This window comes from Chiloscyllium punctatum, chromosome 8 (assembly GCF_047496795.1).
Source record: "Chiloscyllium punctatum isolate Juve2018m chromosome 8, sChiPun1.3, whole genome shotgun sequence".
Classification (NCBI taxonomy): Eukaryota; Metazoa; Chordata; class Chondrichthyes; order Orectolobiformes; family Hemiscylliidae; genus Chiloscyllium; species Chiloscyllium punctatum.
This window is the reverse complement of record NC_092746.1, coordinates 25,005,848-25,026,872: the sequence shown is the minus strand read 5'-3', so window position 1 is coordinate 25,026,872 and position 21,025 is coordinate 25,005,848. Positions and strand designations below refer to the sequence as shown.

Genomic DNA, 21,025 nt, shown 5'->3' with positions numbered 1-21,025 from the left:
TGTCAACTGAGGAATATTTAGACAGTGTATCAGTGGGAAGAAACATGTTGTGATTTGTGTGCTATTAAAGTCAGCCAGTCACTGGGCCAGCTCATATTCTTCCCTCAGCTATTGAGTTAAGAGGCTTGGACCTCATTATATCTGAATGTAAAACAAGGTTGCTATGTGAACACAGTTATATACACTATTTTAACACGATAGAAAAACTTGGCCGATGCTCTTGTTAATACTTTCCAAAAGTGAATATGTTGTGCAAACTGATTAGTTAGACTGACGCATGAACAATGGCAGTTCCTCAAGAGAGATTATAAATAGGTGTGACTAAAGGAAAAGGAGTGTGTGAGGTGCAAATTCAGTTCTTAGTAGTCACTGGTCTACAGCAAAGAGGTACAGAGACCATTATGTGAAGAAAAAGGAAAGACATAATAAACTCTTTTTTTGTTTCTTTCGTGTGATGTGTTTGTCACTGACAAAGTTGGTATTTATGCTGATTCCTAAATAACAGTTATGAGTTAACCATATTGCTGTAGATCTGGAGTCATTGTAGGTAGCCTGGGCAAGGATGGCAGATGTTCTTCAGGGAATGCAAATAGTGAACCACATGGGTATTTAAATTAATCAATAATAGTTACGTGGTCACCATTTGACTACCATTTTAATTCCAGATTTTTTTTTAAATGAGTTCAATGTTTAACCATCTACACAATGGGATTCAAATCCATTATCCCAGAACATTAGCCTGCTCTTCTGGATGACTACCCTAATGACTTGATTTGTTTGAAATGCTCTGCATTGTTCCTGTAGTGTTCCTGTATACCTTTCCAAAGGACCATGTAAGTGATCCTATGTAAACAAAGGTTTGTGCTCTCTAGGGTCCAAATCACACTTTCTGAAAAATGTGACACAAACCCTCAAGTTATTGGACTTACAAAGTCCAATTCAAAATATTTCATTGTTAATGATAGGCCTGTTAAATAGCTTTTGCGTATTCAAAATTTCTACTCCTGCATTGAAAAGGACAGGAAATGGAAATAATTTTACATGCTAGGGGTAAACAGAGATTGGGGCTTTGAATACAAAGGTCAGCTCTTCGAGTTTGGTGCATTCTACATTTTTTGATTATTGCCTTGAATCACTGCTCTTATAAGGCTCACTTTTTATTGTATTTATAAAGCTCATAATAAGTTGCTAATATTTTATGTCATTATTTACACTCTAATATTCCAGTAAATTGGTCCATTTATTTAATGAACTTATTTCCAAGATAGATTTAATTTTGTTACAGGCACTCTGTATGATTTTAGTAATTGAAATTTAATTGAAAAGAAACTTTGTAAAACATCAGCACCTTCAACTGCTCATTCATACAATTATGAAATGGCAGGTTTACCATTTTAATTATCATTTTAATTATCCCTTCAGGGCTTTGATGATTAAGCATCATGCTGTGAAGTGAATATGACAAACCTGGAAGCAAGCAGAAAAACAACTGAATCAGAACTCTAATAGATTTTAATGCAACTTCAGCATCAACCTCAGAAGAATTACATTGTGATGTTTTAACTCAATTCTCAATGTCATCCTAAATACAGCTTTTGCTATTAATACTTAAGTGTTGATAAAATGTTATTTAAAGGTATAATATCAATGCATGCAAATACATCTGTACATACATGTTTTTAAAATATTTATATATAAATTGAAATCACTTAATAACATATGATTGTAATGCTCTAAGATTGTATCAAGCCTTTAATATTGGTAATTGTGCAACTCTTTCAATGCAGGAGTTGAAATTTTGATTACAGTTGACTGGTGCAGTAGACTGCAGCAAAATGAAGGCATCATAACTGCTGCCAGGATACCAGACTCTGGCCGACATGTTATGCTCTTTATGATGGTTCACCAGGTGGTCATTGAAGGAATGGAATTCTTTTCAGTTCTCGACCATCTGCAATGATATGCAACACCCACAAAGCAAAGAGCTTACAATCACTACCAATCAGCCTGTAATTCCTGTGAAACTCTGTGCTCACTTAACCTGTTTCTACAACCCCTACAGTGCAGGCAGAGGAGATTTGACTCAAAGAGTTTGCACCAAATCTCCAAAGAACATCCCATCCAGACACATCCCTCACACTATCTACATAAGCCCGCCATTTCCCATGGTCAATCCACCTAGCCTGCACAACTTTGAACTGTGAGAGGAAACCGAAGCACCCACACAGTCACCCAAGGCTAGAATCGAACACTGGTCTCTGTTGCTGTGAGGCAGCAGTGCTAACTACTGTGCCGTCGTCTCTCTTTGGAGCATGAGAGAAATAAAACTCCATTCAGTAGTCTGAGAATACAAAGTCCCGGTGACCTCTTAACCCAAAAATGGATGGTAAACTGGGAAATGTGGCAAATGTCAGTTGCTCCAGCCTGGAAAAAGCAAGAGACAGAAACATTCATGGCCACAGCCAACTTCACTGGCAGAGCACACCCAGCTCCAAGGCAACATTAAGTGTAAAGTACCAAGCTACCAAGTTCTTGTGACCTGGAGCAAACTGATTTCCTTATTTATGTTGAGAGTTGCATTTGCAGCCCATGGCAGTATTTCTTTTAACGTTTGGTTGCAATTTAGCTCCACTCTCCTAATATATAGGCACCCCCTGTTGGGGGGGTGGGGGTGGGGGGGAGGGGAGGCAATGCAGAGAGTCTCCTCGTGGGCCTGCTTCTGAGAGGAACTTGCAGTCTTCATTGGCACAACAGAAGCCTTCAGAAACCAATGGACATTACAGGGACTGAGGTTCATCATTATCCCAGATAATATCGTTGAGATTTGAGTTCAGTAAGTTTTTGTTTTAATTTACCAAGTTTAGTTAAACATTTGATTTTGTTTCTGTCACAGCACCCCTGGTGCTGAGGAAGCTGATAGGTCTCAAGGTGATTAAATCACCCGGGACTACATCACAGAGTTCTGAAGGAGGTAGCTGAGGAGATTGTAGAGGAATTGGTGGTGATCTTTCAGGAATCTCTGGAATCAGGGAGGGCACCAGAGAACTGGAAAATAGCTAATATAACACCCTATTTAAGAAGGAAAGGCAACAGAAGAGTGGAAGTTATAAGCCAAGTTAGTCTGACCTTGGTCATTGTTAAAATTTTAAGAGTCCATTATTAAGGATGAGATTGCAGAATACTTGGATGCACAAGGTAAAATGGGGCAGAGTCAGCATGGCTTCATCAAGGGGAGGTCATGCCTAATAAATCTGTTGGAATTCTTTGATGAGGTAACGAGCAAGTTAGACAAAATACAAAAGAGCAAGTTATACAAAGTATAGCCAGTAGATGTGACTCATTTGAATTTCCAAAAAGCCTTTGATGAGGTGCCACACAGGAGACCACTAAACAAAATAAAAGCCCATGGTATAAGGGGCAAGGTCTAAGCATGTAAAGATGATTGCTGACTGGGAAAAGGTAAAGAGATTGGGTAAAGATGTATTTTTCAGGATGGCAGCCAGTGACTAGTAGAGTTCTGCAAGAGTCCATGTGGGGATCACAACAATTGAGGGCATTGTTATTAAATTTACAGATGACAGAAAGATAAGTATAAGTATAGGTAGTATTGAGGAAACAAGGAGGCTTCAGAAGGACTGAGATGGACTAGAAGTGTGGGCAAAGAAGTACATGGAATACAATGTAGGAAATGTAAGGTTATTTACATTGGTGTGAAGAACAGAAGGCATAAACTATTTTCTCAAGAGGGAAAGGCTTCAGAAATCTGAAGCACAAAGGAACTTGGGATCCTCGTTCGAGATTCCCTAAAGGTTAAACAGCAGGTTCAGTTGGCAGTTAGGAAGGAAAATGCAATGTTAGCATTGGTTTCAAGAACACTAGAGTACAAGTGTAGGGATGCACTGCTGAGGCTGCATAAGGCTCTGGTCAGATGGCATTTGGAACATTGTGAACAGTTTTGGGGTTCATGCCTAAGGATGGATATGCTGGCAATGGAGGCCATCCAGAGGTTTAGAAGAATGACCCTGGGATGAAGGTCCTCTTATATGAGGAGCAGTTGAGAACTCTGGGTTTCTTTTCATTCATTTGTGGGATGTGGGCATCACTTGCTGGCCTGCATTAAATGCCTGTCCCTAGCTGTCTTTGAGAAGGTGGTGATGAGCTGCCTTCTTGAACTGCTGCAGTCTACCTGCTGTTGGGTGACCCACAATGCCATTAGGGAGAGAATTCCAGGATATTGATTCAGTGACAGTGAAGGAACAGCAATATATTTCCAAGTCAGGGGGTGGAGTAGCTTGGAGGGGAACTTGATGGTGGTGATGTTACCATGAATCCATTGTCTTTACCCTTCTAGTTGGAAAGCGCTGCCTGAGGATCTTTGGTGAATTTCTGCAGTGCATCTTTTAGAAGGTACACAATGCTGGTACTGAGCGTTGATGGTGGAGGGAGTGGATGCTTGTGAATGTAATGACAATCATGTTTGCTGCTTGTCCTGGATGGTGTCAAGCTTCTTAAGTGCTGTTGCAGCTGTACCCACCCAGGCCAGTCACACTCCTGACTTGTGCTTTGCAGATGCTGGACAGGATTGGGAAGTCAGGAGGTGAGTTGCATGGAGTATTCCTAGCCTCTGACCTGTTCCTGTAGCTGTTGTGTTTATTCTGATTAATAGTAACCCCAAGGATTTTGATAGTGAGGGATTCAGTTATGGTGACGCCATTGAATGTCAAGAGGCGGTGGTTAGATTGTTTCTTATTAGTTATGGTCCTATCCTGGCATTTGTGTGGCACAAATGTTATTTATCACTTGTCAGCCCAAACCTGGATATTGTCCAGGTCTTGGTGCATTTGACTGCTTCAGTATCTGAGAAGTCATGGATGATGCTAAACATTGTGCAAACACCAGTGAACATCTCCACTTCTGACCTTATGATGGAAGGAACATCCATGAGGACTGCAGATGCTGGAGATCAGAGTCAATAGTGTGGCGCTGGAAAAGCACAGCAGGTCAGGCAGCATCCAAGGAACAGGAGAATCGACATTTCAGGAATAAACCCTTCTTGAATGTTAGAACTGTGCCCTAAGAAACTCCTGCAGAGATATCCTGGAGCTGAGCTGAGGACCTCCCATAACCATGATCATCTTCCTACGTTCAGGGTATGACTCCACCCAGTGGAAAGTTTGCCCCCTGACACCCACTGATTTCAGTTTTGCTGGGGCTCCTTGATGCCACATTCATTGAATGCAGCCTTGATGTCAAGGGTTGTCACTTTCACCTCATTTGTACTTAATGGAGTTTAGAAAGGGGGTCTGATTGAAACTTAAGGATACTGAGAGGCCTGGACAGAGTGCATATTGAAAAGGTGTTTCTACTAGTAGGTCAGACTAGGACCCAAGAGCACAGCCTCAGAGTGAAGGGATGACATTGTCGAATTGAGATGAGGAAAAAATTTCTTCAGACAGAGTTGAGCTAATCTGTGGAAATCATTGCCGCTGAGGGCTATGGCGGCAAAGTCATTGAGTGTATTTAAGACAGAAGTGGATAGGATCTTAATTAGTAAGGGAATTAAGGATTATGGAGAGAAGGCAGGAGAATGCGGTTGAGAAACATATCAGCTATGATTGAATGCTGGAGCAGGTTTGATGGGTTGAATGGCCTAATTCTGCCCCTATATCTTATGGTCTTATAGTCTTCCGATGTTAAAGTTGTCGGCATGGATGGGTTGGACCGAAGGGTCTGGTTTCATGCTGTAAATCTCTATGACTCTAAGTGAATAAAAACACTTTTCCATAATGAGGTTCAGTAAGAGAAAGCAATGAGACAACCTGGCCAGGTAATGTTTGCTGCTGAATGTTTCTGCATGTACTTCTCCTCTTTCTAGCAGCTCTGTGGCACCTCCCCTTGTTCTCTCTGTTACATTATGATCCAGAGTAGATACAAACTGCTGCACCAATATCTGGGAACAAGTGGTCTGCACAGAATCATTGATGTTAGGACAAAGTTTTCACGATGCTTTACCATTGCTGGTACGTGGCAGCAACTTAAAGAACAACTGTGGAAGCCAATCTTAGCATGAACCAGTAGAAATCAATTAGCTGCTGCAGAACACAAAAGGCATTAGAGCAATATGTTACAAATGGTAGCATTGGCATTGCATTACACACTGACTAAAAATATAATTTGCCCACTTTGCAGGTGCATATTCTCTGTGTGCACACATGCTCATCAAAACTATGTCTGGTGCAACCAAAACCAAAAATATCTTCAAACATGCTACTTTGAAGGCAAAGCAGCAGTAAAAGACAGAATGCATCTAACGTTTGCTGCTATAGAGATGAAAATGAAATAGAAGTAGCAAGCTATGGCTCGGCTGGCAGCGCTGTCACCTCTGAATTAGAAGGTTATGGATTCAAGTTGCAGTTCAGAACCTGACAACAGAAATCATGTCTCCAACTTCCCTCTAAACTGTACAAGCCACTAGGAATCTCCACACATTTTGATCAGCGTGCTGACACACAGCTTCCACTTACTCGGAGGTTCGCAAAGGAGCAAAAATAATTACAAGGAACATTGCTGACACCCCTGAACGTATTGAAAGATGGGGTGCACTGTCAGAAGTATCCTGCCTCGGAATTCAAAGGCCGGGGAGAAATTCAGCAATTCTACTGTCTATAAATGCCTCGCTTCCATGTGCCCCCTCCTCTCTTATCAAGAAACCCACTCCACTCTACCCCCCCCCCCCCCCCACTTCCACATCACCTCTCTGCTGAGACACACTCTATACTGACCTCTTTCTGGAATCTAGGGATTGCTTGTTGTCCCCACCCTGGCCACTGCTGCTCCTAATGTTACTGGGACAACAGAATTACCAGTCAACCTGACTGGCCACAGCTCTCTGAAGCATGACAGCCAAATAAGTGAGCAGCAGAAGGCCCAGCTCCAACTAATTAACCTCAGTGTTAAATGGCTCCGGGGCTGCTATAATCAGCAAGGCTGTGCCCCACCTTCCAAGAAATTCTGCCCACATAGTACAAAAACAAGGAAATGATGATGAACCTTTCTAAAAGTGGTTCAGCCCCAACTAGAAAATTATGTCCAATTCCATGAACCATATTTCAGGAAGGATACTTGCAGCAAGCACCCTATCTCTCCAATGCCATTTTTCAGTCTTTGTCTTTCACCGCTACCTTCAGCATCAAGTGCAGCCAGAATGCAACTCACTTTTAAAAGATGAAGCTGGCTTGAAGTGATGATACAAACTAGTGCTCCCCTGCAGAGATTTTCAGCCACTCAACAGTGCTGACTGCAAACAGCTCCCAGGCAAATGAGCATACCCCACAAAATCTGCATGCTGTCTGCTTCAGAGCCAACAGTTAAGGGTCAATTACACATGTTGATCCCACAGCCAGTTTAGGATCTTATCCATGTGCCTTTAAGTTGAGTATAGTTTTAATTAATGAATGTACAGTGAGTTGAATTACAATTGTTAGATATACATTAATCAAGTGAAGTAAGCAGTATGATAAAGTTATCCAACCTATTTTCTATATCAATGTCTGGACAACTATGTATCTGTCAACTGATATCACTAAAACACCTGATCATTATCTCATTGCTATTCATGAGCCTTTCTGTGCACAAATTGGGTTTCTCTTGAACATAATGGAGACAACACTTCAACCATACTGTGTTAAATATAGAGTTCTTTGAAACATTCTGAAGTTATGAAAAGTGCAAGATGAATGCAAACTTTTGCAGGACATTTTTTAAACCATTCACCATTCTTTGTGTAACTGCGTGGGTGTGCTCTGGTTTCCTCCCACAGTCCAAAGATGTGCAGGTTAGGTGAATTGGCCATGCTAAATTGCCCGTAGTGTTAGGTAAGGGGTAAATGTAGGGGTATGGGTGGGTTGCGCTTCTGCGGGTCGGTGTGGACTTGTTGGGCCGAAGGGCCTGTTTCCACACTGTAAGTAATCTAATCTAATCTAATATGCTAAATATTCAAGACAGTTAATAATTATATGATCAACGTGTATGAAGCATTACATGATAGTAAACTGTATAACTTCTTAAAGCCCCATCATTTTAATTAAAATATGTTCACTAAAGCATGAAATTAAAAGACATTGTATCACACTCCCCCATATTTTCCCTTCATTTATATTAAAGTTTGCTCAATACTTTTCGGAAAAGTAAATCAAGTTTATCAGCCAGTTCTTTTTCATGCTAAACAGCTGCTGAGGATATTTATCCTTTTGTTGTTTCCATGGTTTCCCAATTTTAGTCAGCCAGTATAGAATCTGGTGGGTGTGTGATCTCTTTGTCCTTAAGAGGGTCTGGAAAGCTAAGACAATTTTCCGCAGTCCTATGCATTATTTAAGTGCTCGTTATAAACTTTCATCAACACAAGTTTGGAAACAGGTCACTTGTCTCAATTGAGCGTCATGGAAGCAAAATAAGTAATACATGAACAGTGGGGAAGAAGAAAGCCACCTTTTGCTAGATCATCAGTGAATGTGGTAACGGAAGGATATGAGTGGAGGAAGTGGTTAAAGTGACTGCTGCAGAACCTAAAAATCCCCTTCAACAATCAGAGGTCAGTGCAACTGTTTACTTAGAGTCAAAGTTTCAAAAGACCCAAAGCACAATGATGTTTATATTTAATCAGTTCACTTGAATAATATTTACACAACTCCTCTATATCAGGTTCTGCTGTGGTTATAGGTCAAAGCATTCAATATCTTGCTGCAGACATTAAGCTTTAACAAATAATTTAATGATCATTGCGCCTTTCAGGCATTTAAAACTTTGATTTATTTTTCTTTTAACTGCTGTTTTCTCTTACTCTATTTGTGCCCAATTTCACAGGCTACTGAGGTTCTCCACTTTGTTTCATTCTTCTTTGATGTATTTATATATTTGTTTCATTTGTTTTGCTAATAATTACACGATATCAAATGGAGAGAAAGAAGTTGGCTGATCATGAAGGAACAATGAAGATAGCATCATTTAGCAGAAACAGCTAGTATCAACAACGGTGTGAAATTTTGCACTGTGCAATTAAATCCAGAGAAGCAATAACATCTGTGGAAGGAATCAGTCAATGAGTTAATGAGGTTGCTGAGCATGTAGCCCTCGGGAAGGGCTGAGTCACATAAAATTTAAGAGTAAGAGACTAGCCAATAAAGATAATCAGATGAGGCTCTTTTACACTGGTGTTTATTTAGTTCTGATCCTGTAAAACAGGTTCTGGCTTCAGCTTCCACACTTGTGTTGCTAAATCAGTACGTCTTCTCCTGATAGAAGAATAACAGAGCTCGTGTTTTATGAGTCTGATATTCTGCATCAAAATTAGTAGTACAGGTAGTTCTGGGATAATGCATGTTTCAGCAGCACGATTTGGCTATAACGACACTGAAGAATTAGGGAATGGTATTTTGGAGAACGCTCACCCCCGTTGGCAATAGCACAATTGCTAAAGGGATCGGTTTGCACGCTTTGTTCTGTGCATGCAGCAATGTCTGTGCCAAAGTTTCTGCGTTGTTCTGTCAGCGCTGGTCTTTGTGCCATTCTGCGCATGTGCAATGTCAGCGCTAGTCTTCGTGCCACCCTGCGCATGTGCAATGTCAGCGCTGGTCTTCGTGCCACCCTGCGCATGTGCAATGTCAGCGCTGGTCTTCGTGCCACCCTGCGCATGTGCAATGTCAGCGCTGGTCTTCGTGCCATTCTGCTCATGTGCAATGTCAGCGCTGGTCTTCGTGCCACCCTGCGCATGTGCAATGTCAGCGCTGGTCTTCGTGCCACCCTGCGCATGTGCAATGTTAGCGCTGGTCTTCATGCCACCCTGCGCATGTGCAATGTCAGCGCTGGTCTTCATGCCACCCTGTGCATGCGCGATGTCTGCGCTGGTCTTCGAGCCGCCCTGCGCATGCGTGATATCAGCGCCGGTGTTCATGTGCCGTTCTGCTCCTATGCAACGACAGAGCCACTTTCGTGAGGGGTACTGTACAGAGAGCAGCTTTCCTACATTTTCTAAATGTACTGTGTTAAACTTTTATTTTTGTTTCATTAATAAGTATGATATCAACCTTCATTCAGGCTGTGCTATGCTTTGTGTTAGACTTTTGGGTGATTTTTGAGTGATCGCAAGTGATATTTTTTGTTGGTCATCCCCTAATCCCACTTTTCCCATAGGCTTCATTATTTCTATTAAGCAATTTTTTATTAAGCGAGGTTTCTCTGGAACGCAACTATGGCATTATAGGAGAGCCAGCTGTATAGTTAGAGGGAGCCGTCTTAATTCATACTTTCCCACAATCCAAACTGAATAATTTCAAAGTAAAAGCACTTTCATAGAGATCAGAGTTGGAGCATAGAGGGTCCCAGGCAAAGTGAATCCATAACTAGGGAAAAGGTGTTGTGGAAGAAAGGTTACGTTTAGACTGCTAACTGTCAAAAGAATTGGTTTTGAGAAAATGCATTGTAGTAGAAGTTGGGTAATTGCATGTGGGAGAAAATAATTAAGAGGTAATGTTGATAGAATTAGATGAATTAGAATGAGAGGAGGCTTATGAGCTGTATAAATGCAGCATAGGCCAGTCCTAGTTCAGTGCTGTAAATGGCGTGTAATTCTATTTGAGAGATCCAATTGACTATTACAATCTGTGTACTGCACATTCATGGATTATAAACCAAGTTGTTGATTTAGAGCTGTAAAGTCTTCCTTTGGCCCAGCTTTTGGGCAAAAGAAGAATCACAGATAATATTCCAAAAGCCAGTAAGGGTTTTCTGTTACAAATATCATGATTGCTTAAATGAATATTGGATTAAAAAGAATCTGGACCAGAGGGGATGTGGGGTTTGTTTATTAGAATGACACTGAGAAAAAAAACTGAATTTTATCTTAGCAGGATACCTGAAATGAGTGAATGGTATTACAAGGACAGGCTGCACTTATGACGACTGGAGTATAGAAGAATGAGGGGTGACTTGTTGGAAGAGTATAAGATCCTGAATGATGTTGACAGGGTGGGTGTTGAAAGGAATTAAGACCAAGAGCAACTCATCATTGCCTAGTGCTGGTCAGAGATGTGTCATGGTAGGTCTGGTTCAATTACACTGGACCTGCTTAGCAAACCTCTCAGTTGTATTAGACTGCTACAGAAGAGAAAAAAAACCAGAAGGACATCCTGGCATAGATTATAGACACCAGAAAAAACAAAGGCAAACTCATTCGTCGACCCTGCAAAGTCCTTCTCACAGATATGTGGGCAGAACTTATGCCGGTGTTAGGAGCACTGTCCCACAACCTGGTCAAATAACAGCCTGACAAAGTCAATAGATGTCAAGCTGAAAACTGGACAAAGGGTTTCCGCCCAAAATGTTAACTTTCCTGTACCATGGATGCTGTCTGACCTGTTGTCCTCTTCTAGCTTCACATCTATTGACTCTGACTTTCAGTATCTGCCGTCCTTACAGTCTCCTAGCCTGACCGTCTCCTTTACTGTCTCCTATTGAGTGCCACAATCATCTTCCCTGTTCCACTGGGGAGTGCTGGGAGACTTCACTGGAGTGGACCTATAAAAGGAAACTACTTGTTGATTATCACCTTCTACCTCCAGCTGATGAATCGGTGCTCTTCCGTGTTGAAAACAAATTGGAAGAAATATTGAGGATGGCAAAGCTACAAAATGCAGGTCAGTTGGGGGAACTTCAATGTCCAACACCAAGACTGGCCCAGTAGCACAACTAACTGATCAAGTTGGCCAAGTCCTGAAGAACATGTAATATTCTAGTCTAGACATTTTAAGAAATTAATTCTATGCTATATAGATGACACTGACTCAGCCAGCATTTATTACATATCTATAATTCCTTATTTACTGGTGCAAATAATGATGGAACTGAAATGAAGAAAAAGTCTAGTAGCTTTGTCATCACTAATCTATTGGTGGATGAGTGCATAATCATATTGGTAGGAGTGACTAACATACAGTCCTTCTGATGAGAAAGCCCCGTGTTCACACTGAGAATACCCTCCAGCATGTTAAATGGGACAAATACAGAATTGATCTAGCAGCTTTAATCTAGACCCTCATAAGGTGCTAAGAGCTATCAGTAGCAGCAGGATTATATTCAACTAGGATCTATAATCTCATAGACCTCCATCTCTTTATGATAAGCAATCAATATTTCTTCTTTTATACTTTGTCCCACCTCACAGTTAGTTAGGTGGCCAGTTGACCATTCCACAAGTGACATCTTTCACCCAATTTCCCTCATCTCCACCCAAACTGATTCCACATCCTGATCTTCTCATCCAGGAACACATCAAATGATTACACAACTGCAAGTCTGATTAACAATGTTCTCTCTTCATTTTTACCTAGCTTTATATTTTTCTTGAATGGCATAGAATCCTCAATATTTGGAACCTACTCCTGTCATCCTGAAGTCATGTTTCCATAATGGTGATAAGATCATAGTTATATGCTTCAAAGCACTCTATCAATGAATGTTTTTATTATGAATGCTACTTGTTTGGGATATAATCCCTTCAATTTTGTCTTTTTGCTATCTTTGTAACACCTCATCTTGATTGTTGGTATATTCCTTGGTTTTCCTTCCTTCTGGGCGGAAGTGGGTACTGCAGATGCTGGAGATCAGAGTCAAGATTAGAGTGGTGCTGGAAAAACACAGCAGATCAGGCAGCATCTGAGGAGCAGGAAAATTGACATTTCGGGCAAAAGTCCTTCATCATTCCTGCTCCTCAGATGCTGCCTGACCTGTTGCGCTTTTCCAGCACCTCTCTAATCTTTTCTTCCTTCTGTCCATTTCTGCCATTCTCGGATCCTCATCTCCCATATGGCTATTTTTGTTTAGTACTTTGTACATATGCCACATCTTTCCACGTTTGAACCCTTGCTCTTCACTATTTAGTTTAAAACCTCCTTGCCTTCCTTGGTTATAGAGTTTGCAAGAACTCCTGCCCCAGCATTGCTCAGATTGTCCTGCCCCAAATGTTCAGGTCCTGTGTTTCCCATACTGGTGTAAGTGACCCAGGAATCAGAACATACATCTCCCACACCAGCCTTTGAGCCATATATTCATCTTTCCAATTTTATGTACCCTACCCTAATTTGTATGCAACTCAGGTAACAATCCAAAGATTATAATCTTTGAGGTCCTGCTTTTCAAATTTGTGCCTAGCTCTTTATACCGTCAATGCAGAAACTCTTGCCCAGAGTCATAGAGTTGTACAGCATGGCAGTAGACCCTTCGGTCCAACTTGTCTATGCTAGCTATGCTATCCAAAATTAATCTAGTCCCACTTGCCAGCAATTGGCCCATATCGGTCTAAACCCTTCCTATTCATAAAGCCATTCAGGTGCCTCTTATATGTTGCCACTGTTCCAGCCTCCATAACCTCCTCTGTAGCTCATTCCATACACGCACCAGTCTCTGTGTGAAAAAGTAATCCCTGAGGTCCCCTTTAAGTCTTTCCCCTCTCACTCTAAACCAATGCCCTCTAGTTTTGGAATCCCCTCACCCCAGGGAGAACGACCTTGTCTTTCTACCCAATCCATGCCCTTCATGATTTTATAAACCTCTATAATGTCACCCCTCAGCCTTTGACGCTCCAGGGAAAACAGTCCCAGCCTGTTCAACCTCTCCCTATAGCTCAAACCTTCCAAACCTGGCAACATTCTTGTAAATCTTTTCTGAACCCTTTCAAGTTTCATAACATTCTTCCTATAGCAGGGAGACCAGAACTGCATGCCATATTCCAATAGTGACCTAACCAATGTCCTGTACAACTGCAACTTGACCTCCCAACTCCTGTACTCAATGCACTGACCGATAAAGGCAAGCATACTAAGCAAACACCTTCTTCACTATCCTATCTACCCGTGACTCTACTTTCAAGGAACTATAAACCTGCATTCCAAGGTCTTTCTGTTCAGAAACACTCTCCAGGACCTTACCATTAAGTATATAAGCAACTAGGAGAAAGTGACGATCAGAGTGTGGTGCTGGAAAAGCACAGCTGGTCAAGCGGCATCCAAGTAGCAGGAGAATCAACCTTTTGAGCATAAGCCCTTCATCAGGAATGAGGGTTGTGGGCCAAGGGGGCTGAGATAAATGGGAGGGTGGTAGGGTTGGGGGGAAGGTAGCTGGGAAAGTGATAGGTAGATGAAGGTGAGGGTGAAAGTGAAAGGTCGGAGAGGAGGATGGAGCAGATAGGTGGGAAGGAAAATAGAGAGGTAGGACAGGTCAAGAGGGTGATGCCAAGTTGGAAGGCTGGGACTGGTATAAGGTGGAGGGAGGGGAAATGGGGAAACTGGTGAAATCCATATTAATTCCATGTGGTTGCAAGTTCCCAAGGCGGAAGATGAGGTGGTCTTCCTCCAGGCATTGGGTAGTTAGGCCCAGGACCTGCATGTCTTTGGTGGAGTGGGAAGGGGAGTTAAAGTGTTCAGCCACAGAGTGGCGGGGTTGGTTAGTGCCGGTATCCCAGAGATGGTCTCTGAAACAATCCGCACATTGGCATCCTGTCTCCCCAATGTAGAGGATACCACATCGAGAGCAATGGACACATTGGATGACGTGTGTGGAAGTACAGGTAAATTTCTGTCGGATGTGGAAGGATCTTTTGGGGCCTTGGATGAAGATGACATGGAAGGTGTGGGCGCAGGTTTTGCACTTCTTGCAATGGCAGGAGAAGCTGCTGGGAGGGGAGGGGGTTTGTGGGGGGGTGGTGCAGTGAGGTATGGACCTGACAAGAGAGTCGCGGAGGGAATGGTCTCTCTGAAACGCCGATGGGGTGGGGAGAGAAATATACCTCTGGTGGTAGCGTTTGTAGGTGCCAGAAATGGCGGAGCATGATGCAATGTATCTGAAGGTTGGTGGAGCAGAAGGTGAGGACCTGGCGGGGTTCTGTCCTTGTTGCGATTGGAGGGTTGGCGTTCAAGGATGGAGGTGTGGGAAGTGGAAGAGATGCACAGGAGGGCATTGTTAACCATGTGGAAGGGGAAATTGCAGTCTTTGAAGAAGGAGACCATCTGGGATGTTCCACAGTGGAATTGGTCTTCCTGGGAGCAGATACAGTGAAGGTGGAGGATTTGGGAATAAGGAATAGCATTTTTACAGGAGGCAGGGTGGGAGGAAATGTAGTCAAGGTAGTTGTGGGAGTCGTGGGTTTTGTAGTGGATGTTCGTATTGAGTCGATTGCCAGAAATGGAGATGGAGAGGTCCAGGAGGGGGAATGGAGGTGTTCTGAGATGGTCCAGGTGAACTTGAGGTCAGAGTGGAAAGTGTTTGTGAAGTTGATGAACTGTTCAACCTGCTCGTGGGAGCATGAGGTGGTGCCAATACAGTCACGATGTAGCGGAGGAAAAGGCGAGGAATGGTGATAATGCAGCTGCAGAAGATGGACTGTTTCACATACCCGAAGAGACAGGCATAGCTGGGCCCATGCAGGTGCCCATGGCTACCCCTTTGGTCTGGAGGACTTGGGAGGATTGGAAGAAGTTGTTGAGGATGAGGAGCCATTCAGCCAGTCAAATGGGATGTCGGTGAAAGGGTACTGGTTGGGTCGGAAGGAGAGGAAGAAATAAGGGACTTGGAGACCTTCATCATGGTGGATAGCTGTGTATAGGGACTGGATGCCCATGGTGAAGATAAGGGAACCAAAAGTCATGGAAGAGGTGGAGGGTGTGGGTGGTGTCCCGAATGTAGGTGGGGTGTTCCTGGACTAAGGGGGACAAAATGGTGTCAAGGGATATAGAGATGAGTTTGTTGGGGCAGGATCAGGCTGAGACAACGGGTTGACCAAGGCAGTCCGGTTTGTGGATTTTGGGTAAGAGGTAGAACTGGGCAGTGCGGGGTTCCTTAATTATGAGGTTAGAGGCTGTGGATGAGAGATCCCGGAGGTGATGAGGTTGTGGATGGTCTGGGAGATGACGATTTGGTGATGAGAGGTGAGATCGTGGTCGAGGGGATAATCGGGGGAAATGTCCACGAGTTAGTGCCTGGCTTCAGTGGTGTAGAGGTCAGTGCACCAAACTATCACTATGTATAAGTCCTACCCTGATTTGCCTTTCCAAAATGCAGTACCTCACATTTTTTTAAATTAAACTTCATCTGCCACTCCTCGGCCCTATGGACCATCTGATCAAGATTCCATTCTACTCTGAGGTAACCTTCTTTGCTGTCAACTACACCTCTAATTTTGGTGTCATCTGCAAACTTACTAACTATACCTCCTATGTTCACATCCAACTCATTTATATAAATGATGAAAAGCAAGGGATCCAGCGCCGATCCTTGTGGCACTCCACTGGTCACAGGCCTCCAGTCTGAAAAGCAATCCTCCACCACCACCCTCTGTCTCCTACCTTCGAGACTGTTCTTTATCCAGATGGTTAGTTCTTCCTGTATTACATGTGATCTAACCTTACTAATCAGTCTACCATGAGGAATCTTGTCAAATGCCGTACTGAAGTCCATATAGATCACATCCACCACTCTGCCCTCCTCTTTGTTACTTCTTCAACAAAACTCAATCAAGTTCGTGCAACACAATTTCTCACAGACAAAGCCATGTTGACTATTCATAATCAGGCCCTTGCCTTTCCAAATACATGTAAATCCTGGTCCTCAGGATTCCCTCCAATAACCTGCCCACCACTGATGTCAGGCTTACAGGTCTATAGTTCCCTGGCGTTTCCTTACCATCTTTCTTAAATAGTGGTACCACATTGTCCAACCTCCAGTCATCTAGCACCTCACCTGTGACTATCAATGATACAAAAATCCTAGCATGGGGCCCAGCAATCACTTCCTTAGCTTCACACAAAGTTCTTGGATACACTTGATCAGGTCCCAGGGATTTATCCATCTTTATGCATTTTAAGACATCCAGCACCTCCTCCTCTCTAATATGGACATTTTTCAAGTTGTCACAATTTATTTCCCCACGTTCTCGATCTTCCACATCCTTCTCCACAGTAAACACTGATGCAAAATACTTGTTTAATATCACCCCAATCTCCTGGCCTACATGGCTTACTTTAATGGCTTCCTGTATCACCATGGTTAGTTTGCACATCTACTCTGCAGCCTCCACTCTCATCCAAACAGCATGACAGAACCTCCATCCGAGTAGACAATTGTAAAGGCTGACACTTCTGCATTCTGCATCCCCTTGCCTTTCTCACTCACAGGTATACCTCCTGAGCTTGTCCCTGATTATTGACCAAATCAAAACAGCTTATAGTAAGTAGTGGGGCAGCCTCCTGACACAAGAAAACCCAGATGATCTTCATCTCTTTGTGATCCATTGCTGTATGTGTAGTTCAATCTCCAGCTCATAAACGCTGAGCCAAAGCTGGTCAAACTTCAAACACTGAAGGGGTAACTCTTTTTATTCTAGTTTTACATAACAATCCAATTTAGCCATGCCATCTACTTTGTATACACACTAGGAAACAAAAGCATATCTCTTAGTGTGTTTTACATGTGTTCTTTGCTGCAGAATTCTTATAGGAGTTTAAAGGACAAATTTTGGATAACACCATTTCCATTAAATATAGAAATAGGAATAAGCCATTTGGCTCCTCCAATCTGTTTTGGTATTCAATGAGATAATGGTTAATCTGCAGTCTAAATTCACATACCTGCCTTTGTCCCAATTCCCTTGACATCTTTGTGTTGTAAACTGAAAGGGTAGATAAATGGACCCTGACTAACCTTGACCAGTTTGCAGTAACCCTTTTTAACTAAGGCCCGTTATTTGGTGAGATAGACAAAGGGGACAAGAATCAGGGAATTGTCCAACATAACTTTACTGAACACTTTATCAAGGAAGAACAATACTTATTAGACTCTTATGATTAAACTTCAATTAAACTCTATTAGACTCTTCACAACATCTTTCAGTAAACAGTTTTAAATCTCTAACAAAAGAGTCTCAAATCTACACTATCTATATACTTCTGATCTGCCCTTCCCAGGATATGCTACACCCTATCCACAGGTCCTTACCATTGTACTTGAACTGATTGAAAAGCTTAATAATATCCTTCAGTAACGCTGGGACAGGTTAATCCTTGGTCTTTGAGAGTTGGCTGATGTTTCACGATCCGCAGTCATCGATTTGGGTTTCGCCTCTTACCTAGGGTTAGTTCTTTATGTTGTCGCTAGGTGGTCTTCCTCGGTCTGGTCAGTCTGATGAGGCTTGCCATGAGGTTCAGGGAGCTGAAGATGCTATGCAGCTCACTGCCAGTCAAAGGTGTTCTCTGGAGATGCCAGTGAAGAAGTTGCCAAAAGCAGTGGGAGTTGGGACCCGGGGTTGTCCCTTTTATCCCCTCTTCATGAAAACTCTGTGATCTGTGTCCAATACAAGCATTGGTTGGGTGCAGGAAGATTCAACAAAGTGAGTATTTCATATATTTGGAGGTTATAGAACCTGGTTTTGAATGTACAACTGTAAAATGCTGCCCTTTCATATTATGCCTCTGGCCTCCTATTGAGCAAGGTGCCATTAAAGCTGTGTAGCATTCTTCTCAAAAAGAAGCTTTACAGAAAAAGTAAACAACGGTTCATTCTGAAACAATATAATTGTTAGTACCTGGCCAGGCAGTTTCAAAGGGAAGTTGATAGTCCAAGGCCTGAATGTATGAATACTGTCTGTTCCAGCTCTGTAGTTTGCAAATTGCAGAGTCCAGCTAGGTTTAAATTTAGCTTCCAAATTCGTGAGTTTGTATCCATGCTCAAAAAAAATCAATATTTTTGTAAGAATCCTGAAAGTTGTGAGTCACCCGATCACATCTGATTAACAAAAATCAACTAATCTCTGATTCAATATTAATGACTGATTTAGCTTCAATTGCCATTCCCAAAAGAGAGTTTCAACGTTTACCACACTGTGTGTGTAGAAATGTTATTAAACTCACATCTGGAAGGTCTATTCCTATTTGCAAAGATTAATCAATTTTCCCAATTAATTTTAATAGTCTGAAAAAATAAGCTTTAGTGGGTTCCAATTCTCTTCTTGTGTTTCAATTGATCAAGGATTTGCATTTGAATTCATCATACCAACTGTAGCATTAAGCAATATTTGTTGAAACTAGAGTGTATTTGTTTGTAAATCTATTAATGGATAATAAAAAGAGAAACTTGCATTTATATAGTACATTTTATTACTCCAGAACATTGTGAATGCATTTCAGTCAATAAAGTGCTTCTGAAATGCAGTTACTCGCAGAGAATAGGAAGTACTGTAGCTATTTTGCACACTTAAAGCTCCCATAAATAGTATAAAAGTAAATGGTTAGATCAACTGTTTTCGGAATTAATTGATAACGTTTTGCCAGGTCACCGGGAGGTCTCTATTCCTCTGCTTCAGCAATGCCATAGAATTTTTCACATGCACCCGACAGTGTGTGTAGCCTTGAACATCCAAAAAAGGACTTCTGATTGTAGAGCACTGAAGTATCAACCTAGTTAATTTGCTTAAGTCTTCAGGATGGAATCCTCAGTCTTCCAGGTCAGAGGTGAAAGTGTACGAATTGAGTCTCAGCTGACACTCTGATAGTGGTCAGGAGAAATGCAAGTTATTTTGTTGTGGAAGCTCTGAAGGGTACTTCTGGCCAACTGTCATAGTTCCAAAGGAAAATCTGGAGAAAAACTGCAGACATTTCGCATTGTGGTTCCAGGACCATCAACAGCTCACCTTTACCTGCCCAATGTAATATTGTTCCCAAATGACCCGAGATACTTCAATCTTTTTAATGTGTGTTACCTGTGGGTAGCACCAGCCACACATATCAGGATATACCAGAATTGTATCCGATACGTTTGATTCATTATTTTAAGGGACATAAATCTACGAGTGGCAAGCCGCAATTTATTCAAGTATCCAGCTAGTGGACATGGATCCTCATTATATTCATCATAAACACCCATTTGCATTGTCAGGCAATCCACATAAATAGAGTATCACAACAGAACATGACCTCATATGTACATTCTACTCAATGTCACTAAATAGAATAAAGAGCATAATCCCGGATGTCTTTTTTGCCAATAATTCATTAGAGCTCCTAATGGTGTCCTGCATAAGAACAACCAACACAAAATAGATCAAGACTTTAACCTGGCAATTTGTGGTTTGTGTAGTCTAGCACTACAATATGTGCCCACCTCGCCACTGAGGGAAGGATGAATTTTATCATTATAGTCTGTAAGACACATGCATTTGTTCTTAACTGTCACCCATTAAAATGAACACCATCCTTATGAAGGTTGTTACACTATTTGATTCACAAGACCTGAGTCTTAATTTGCAGTTTTGACATGTAGAAAATATATCAGCAGCTGTTGTCAGGTTAATAAAACTGGAGGTGCTAATCCCAGATGTATGACAAGCTCTCCCATTTATGTATTTCTTCAGATGGGCATGTTTGCACAATGAGCAATAATGCCTTTGTTCATGTGGGCAGGTTTCTGCTTTCATTTCACCATCTGTATCTGATGCAATTGAGTTTGTGGGACTAATAGTTCTGGAAAAAACAGGGTGTGAGTGGGGTATGTGTCACTCAAGTAACTCTGACACAGAGCTATGTAGCACATTACTATAAATAAACACAATGTTTTAGATGGTATCAGGCAGAAGCTGTGTTCTTGGCTGGATGTACAAATCTTTCATTTTCTGATTCAGCTTTTGTGTAGAAAGTTAAGAGGAAGAAAATCAATACTCTTGACGCAAGTAAAATGTAAGGTTTAAATGTTCTATTCAGAGAGAATTGTATTTGTGTAATCTGTTCATCAAGCTCAGCAACTTTACAGTTATTTCTGCCATAAATATTTGTCATTCCTTAAAGGTTGTGAATGAACTGAATTCTGTTAATTAATTCAACAAAATAATAAGTCCCAAATACAATTATAGGGACAAGGGTGGCAGACAGAAACAGATTTTAAAAAGCATACAGGAGGAGATAAGTGGCAGAAATTGGAGCCATGAGAGCCA

The 21,025-nt window shown here is 41.9% G+C and overlaps 1 long non-coding RNA gene across 2 annotated transcripts in view; it reads right to left on the bottom strand.

The window, feature by feature from the left end:
* Positions 1-1,604: 1,604 nt before the first annotated feature.
* The window catches only part of LOC140480419 (uncharacterized), a 176,007-nt gene continuing 156,586 nt past the window's right edge, over positions 1,605-21,025 (bottom strand). For both annotated transcript variants that reach the window (XR_011961290.1, XR_011961291.1), the window contains one exon: positions 1,605-1,951. This is a non-coding gene — a long non-coding RNA (uncharacterized lncRNA). The remainder of the gene's footprint in view (positions 1,952-21,025) is intronic.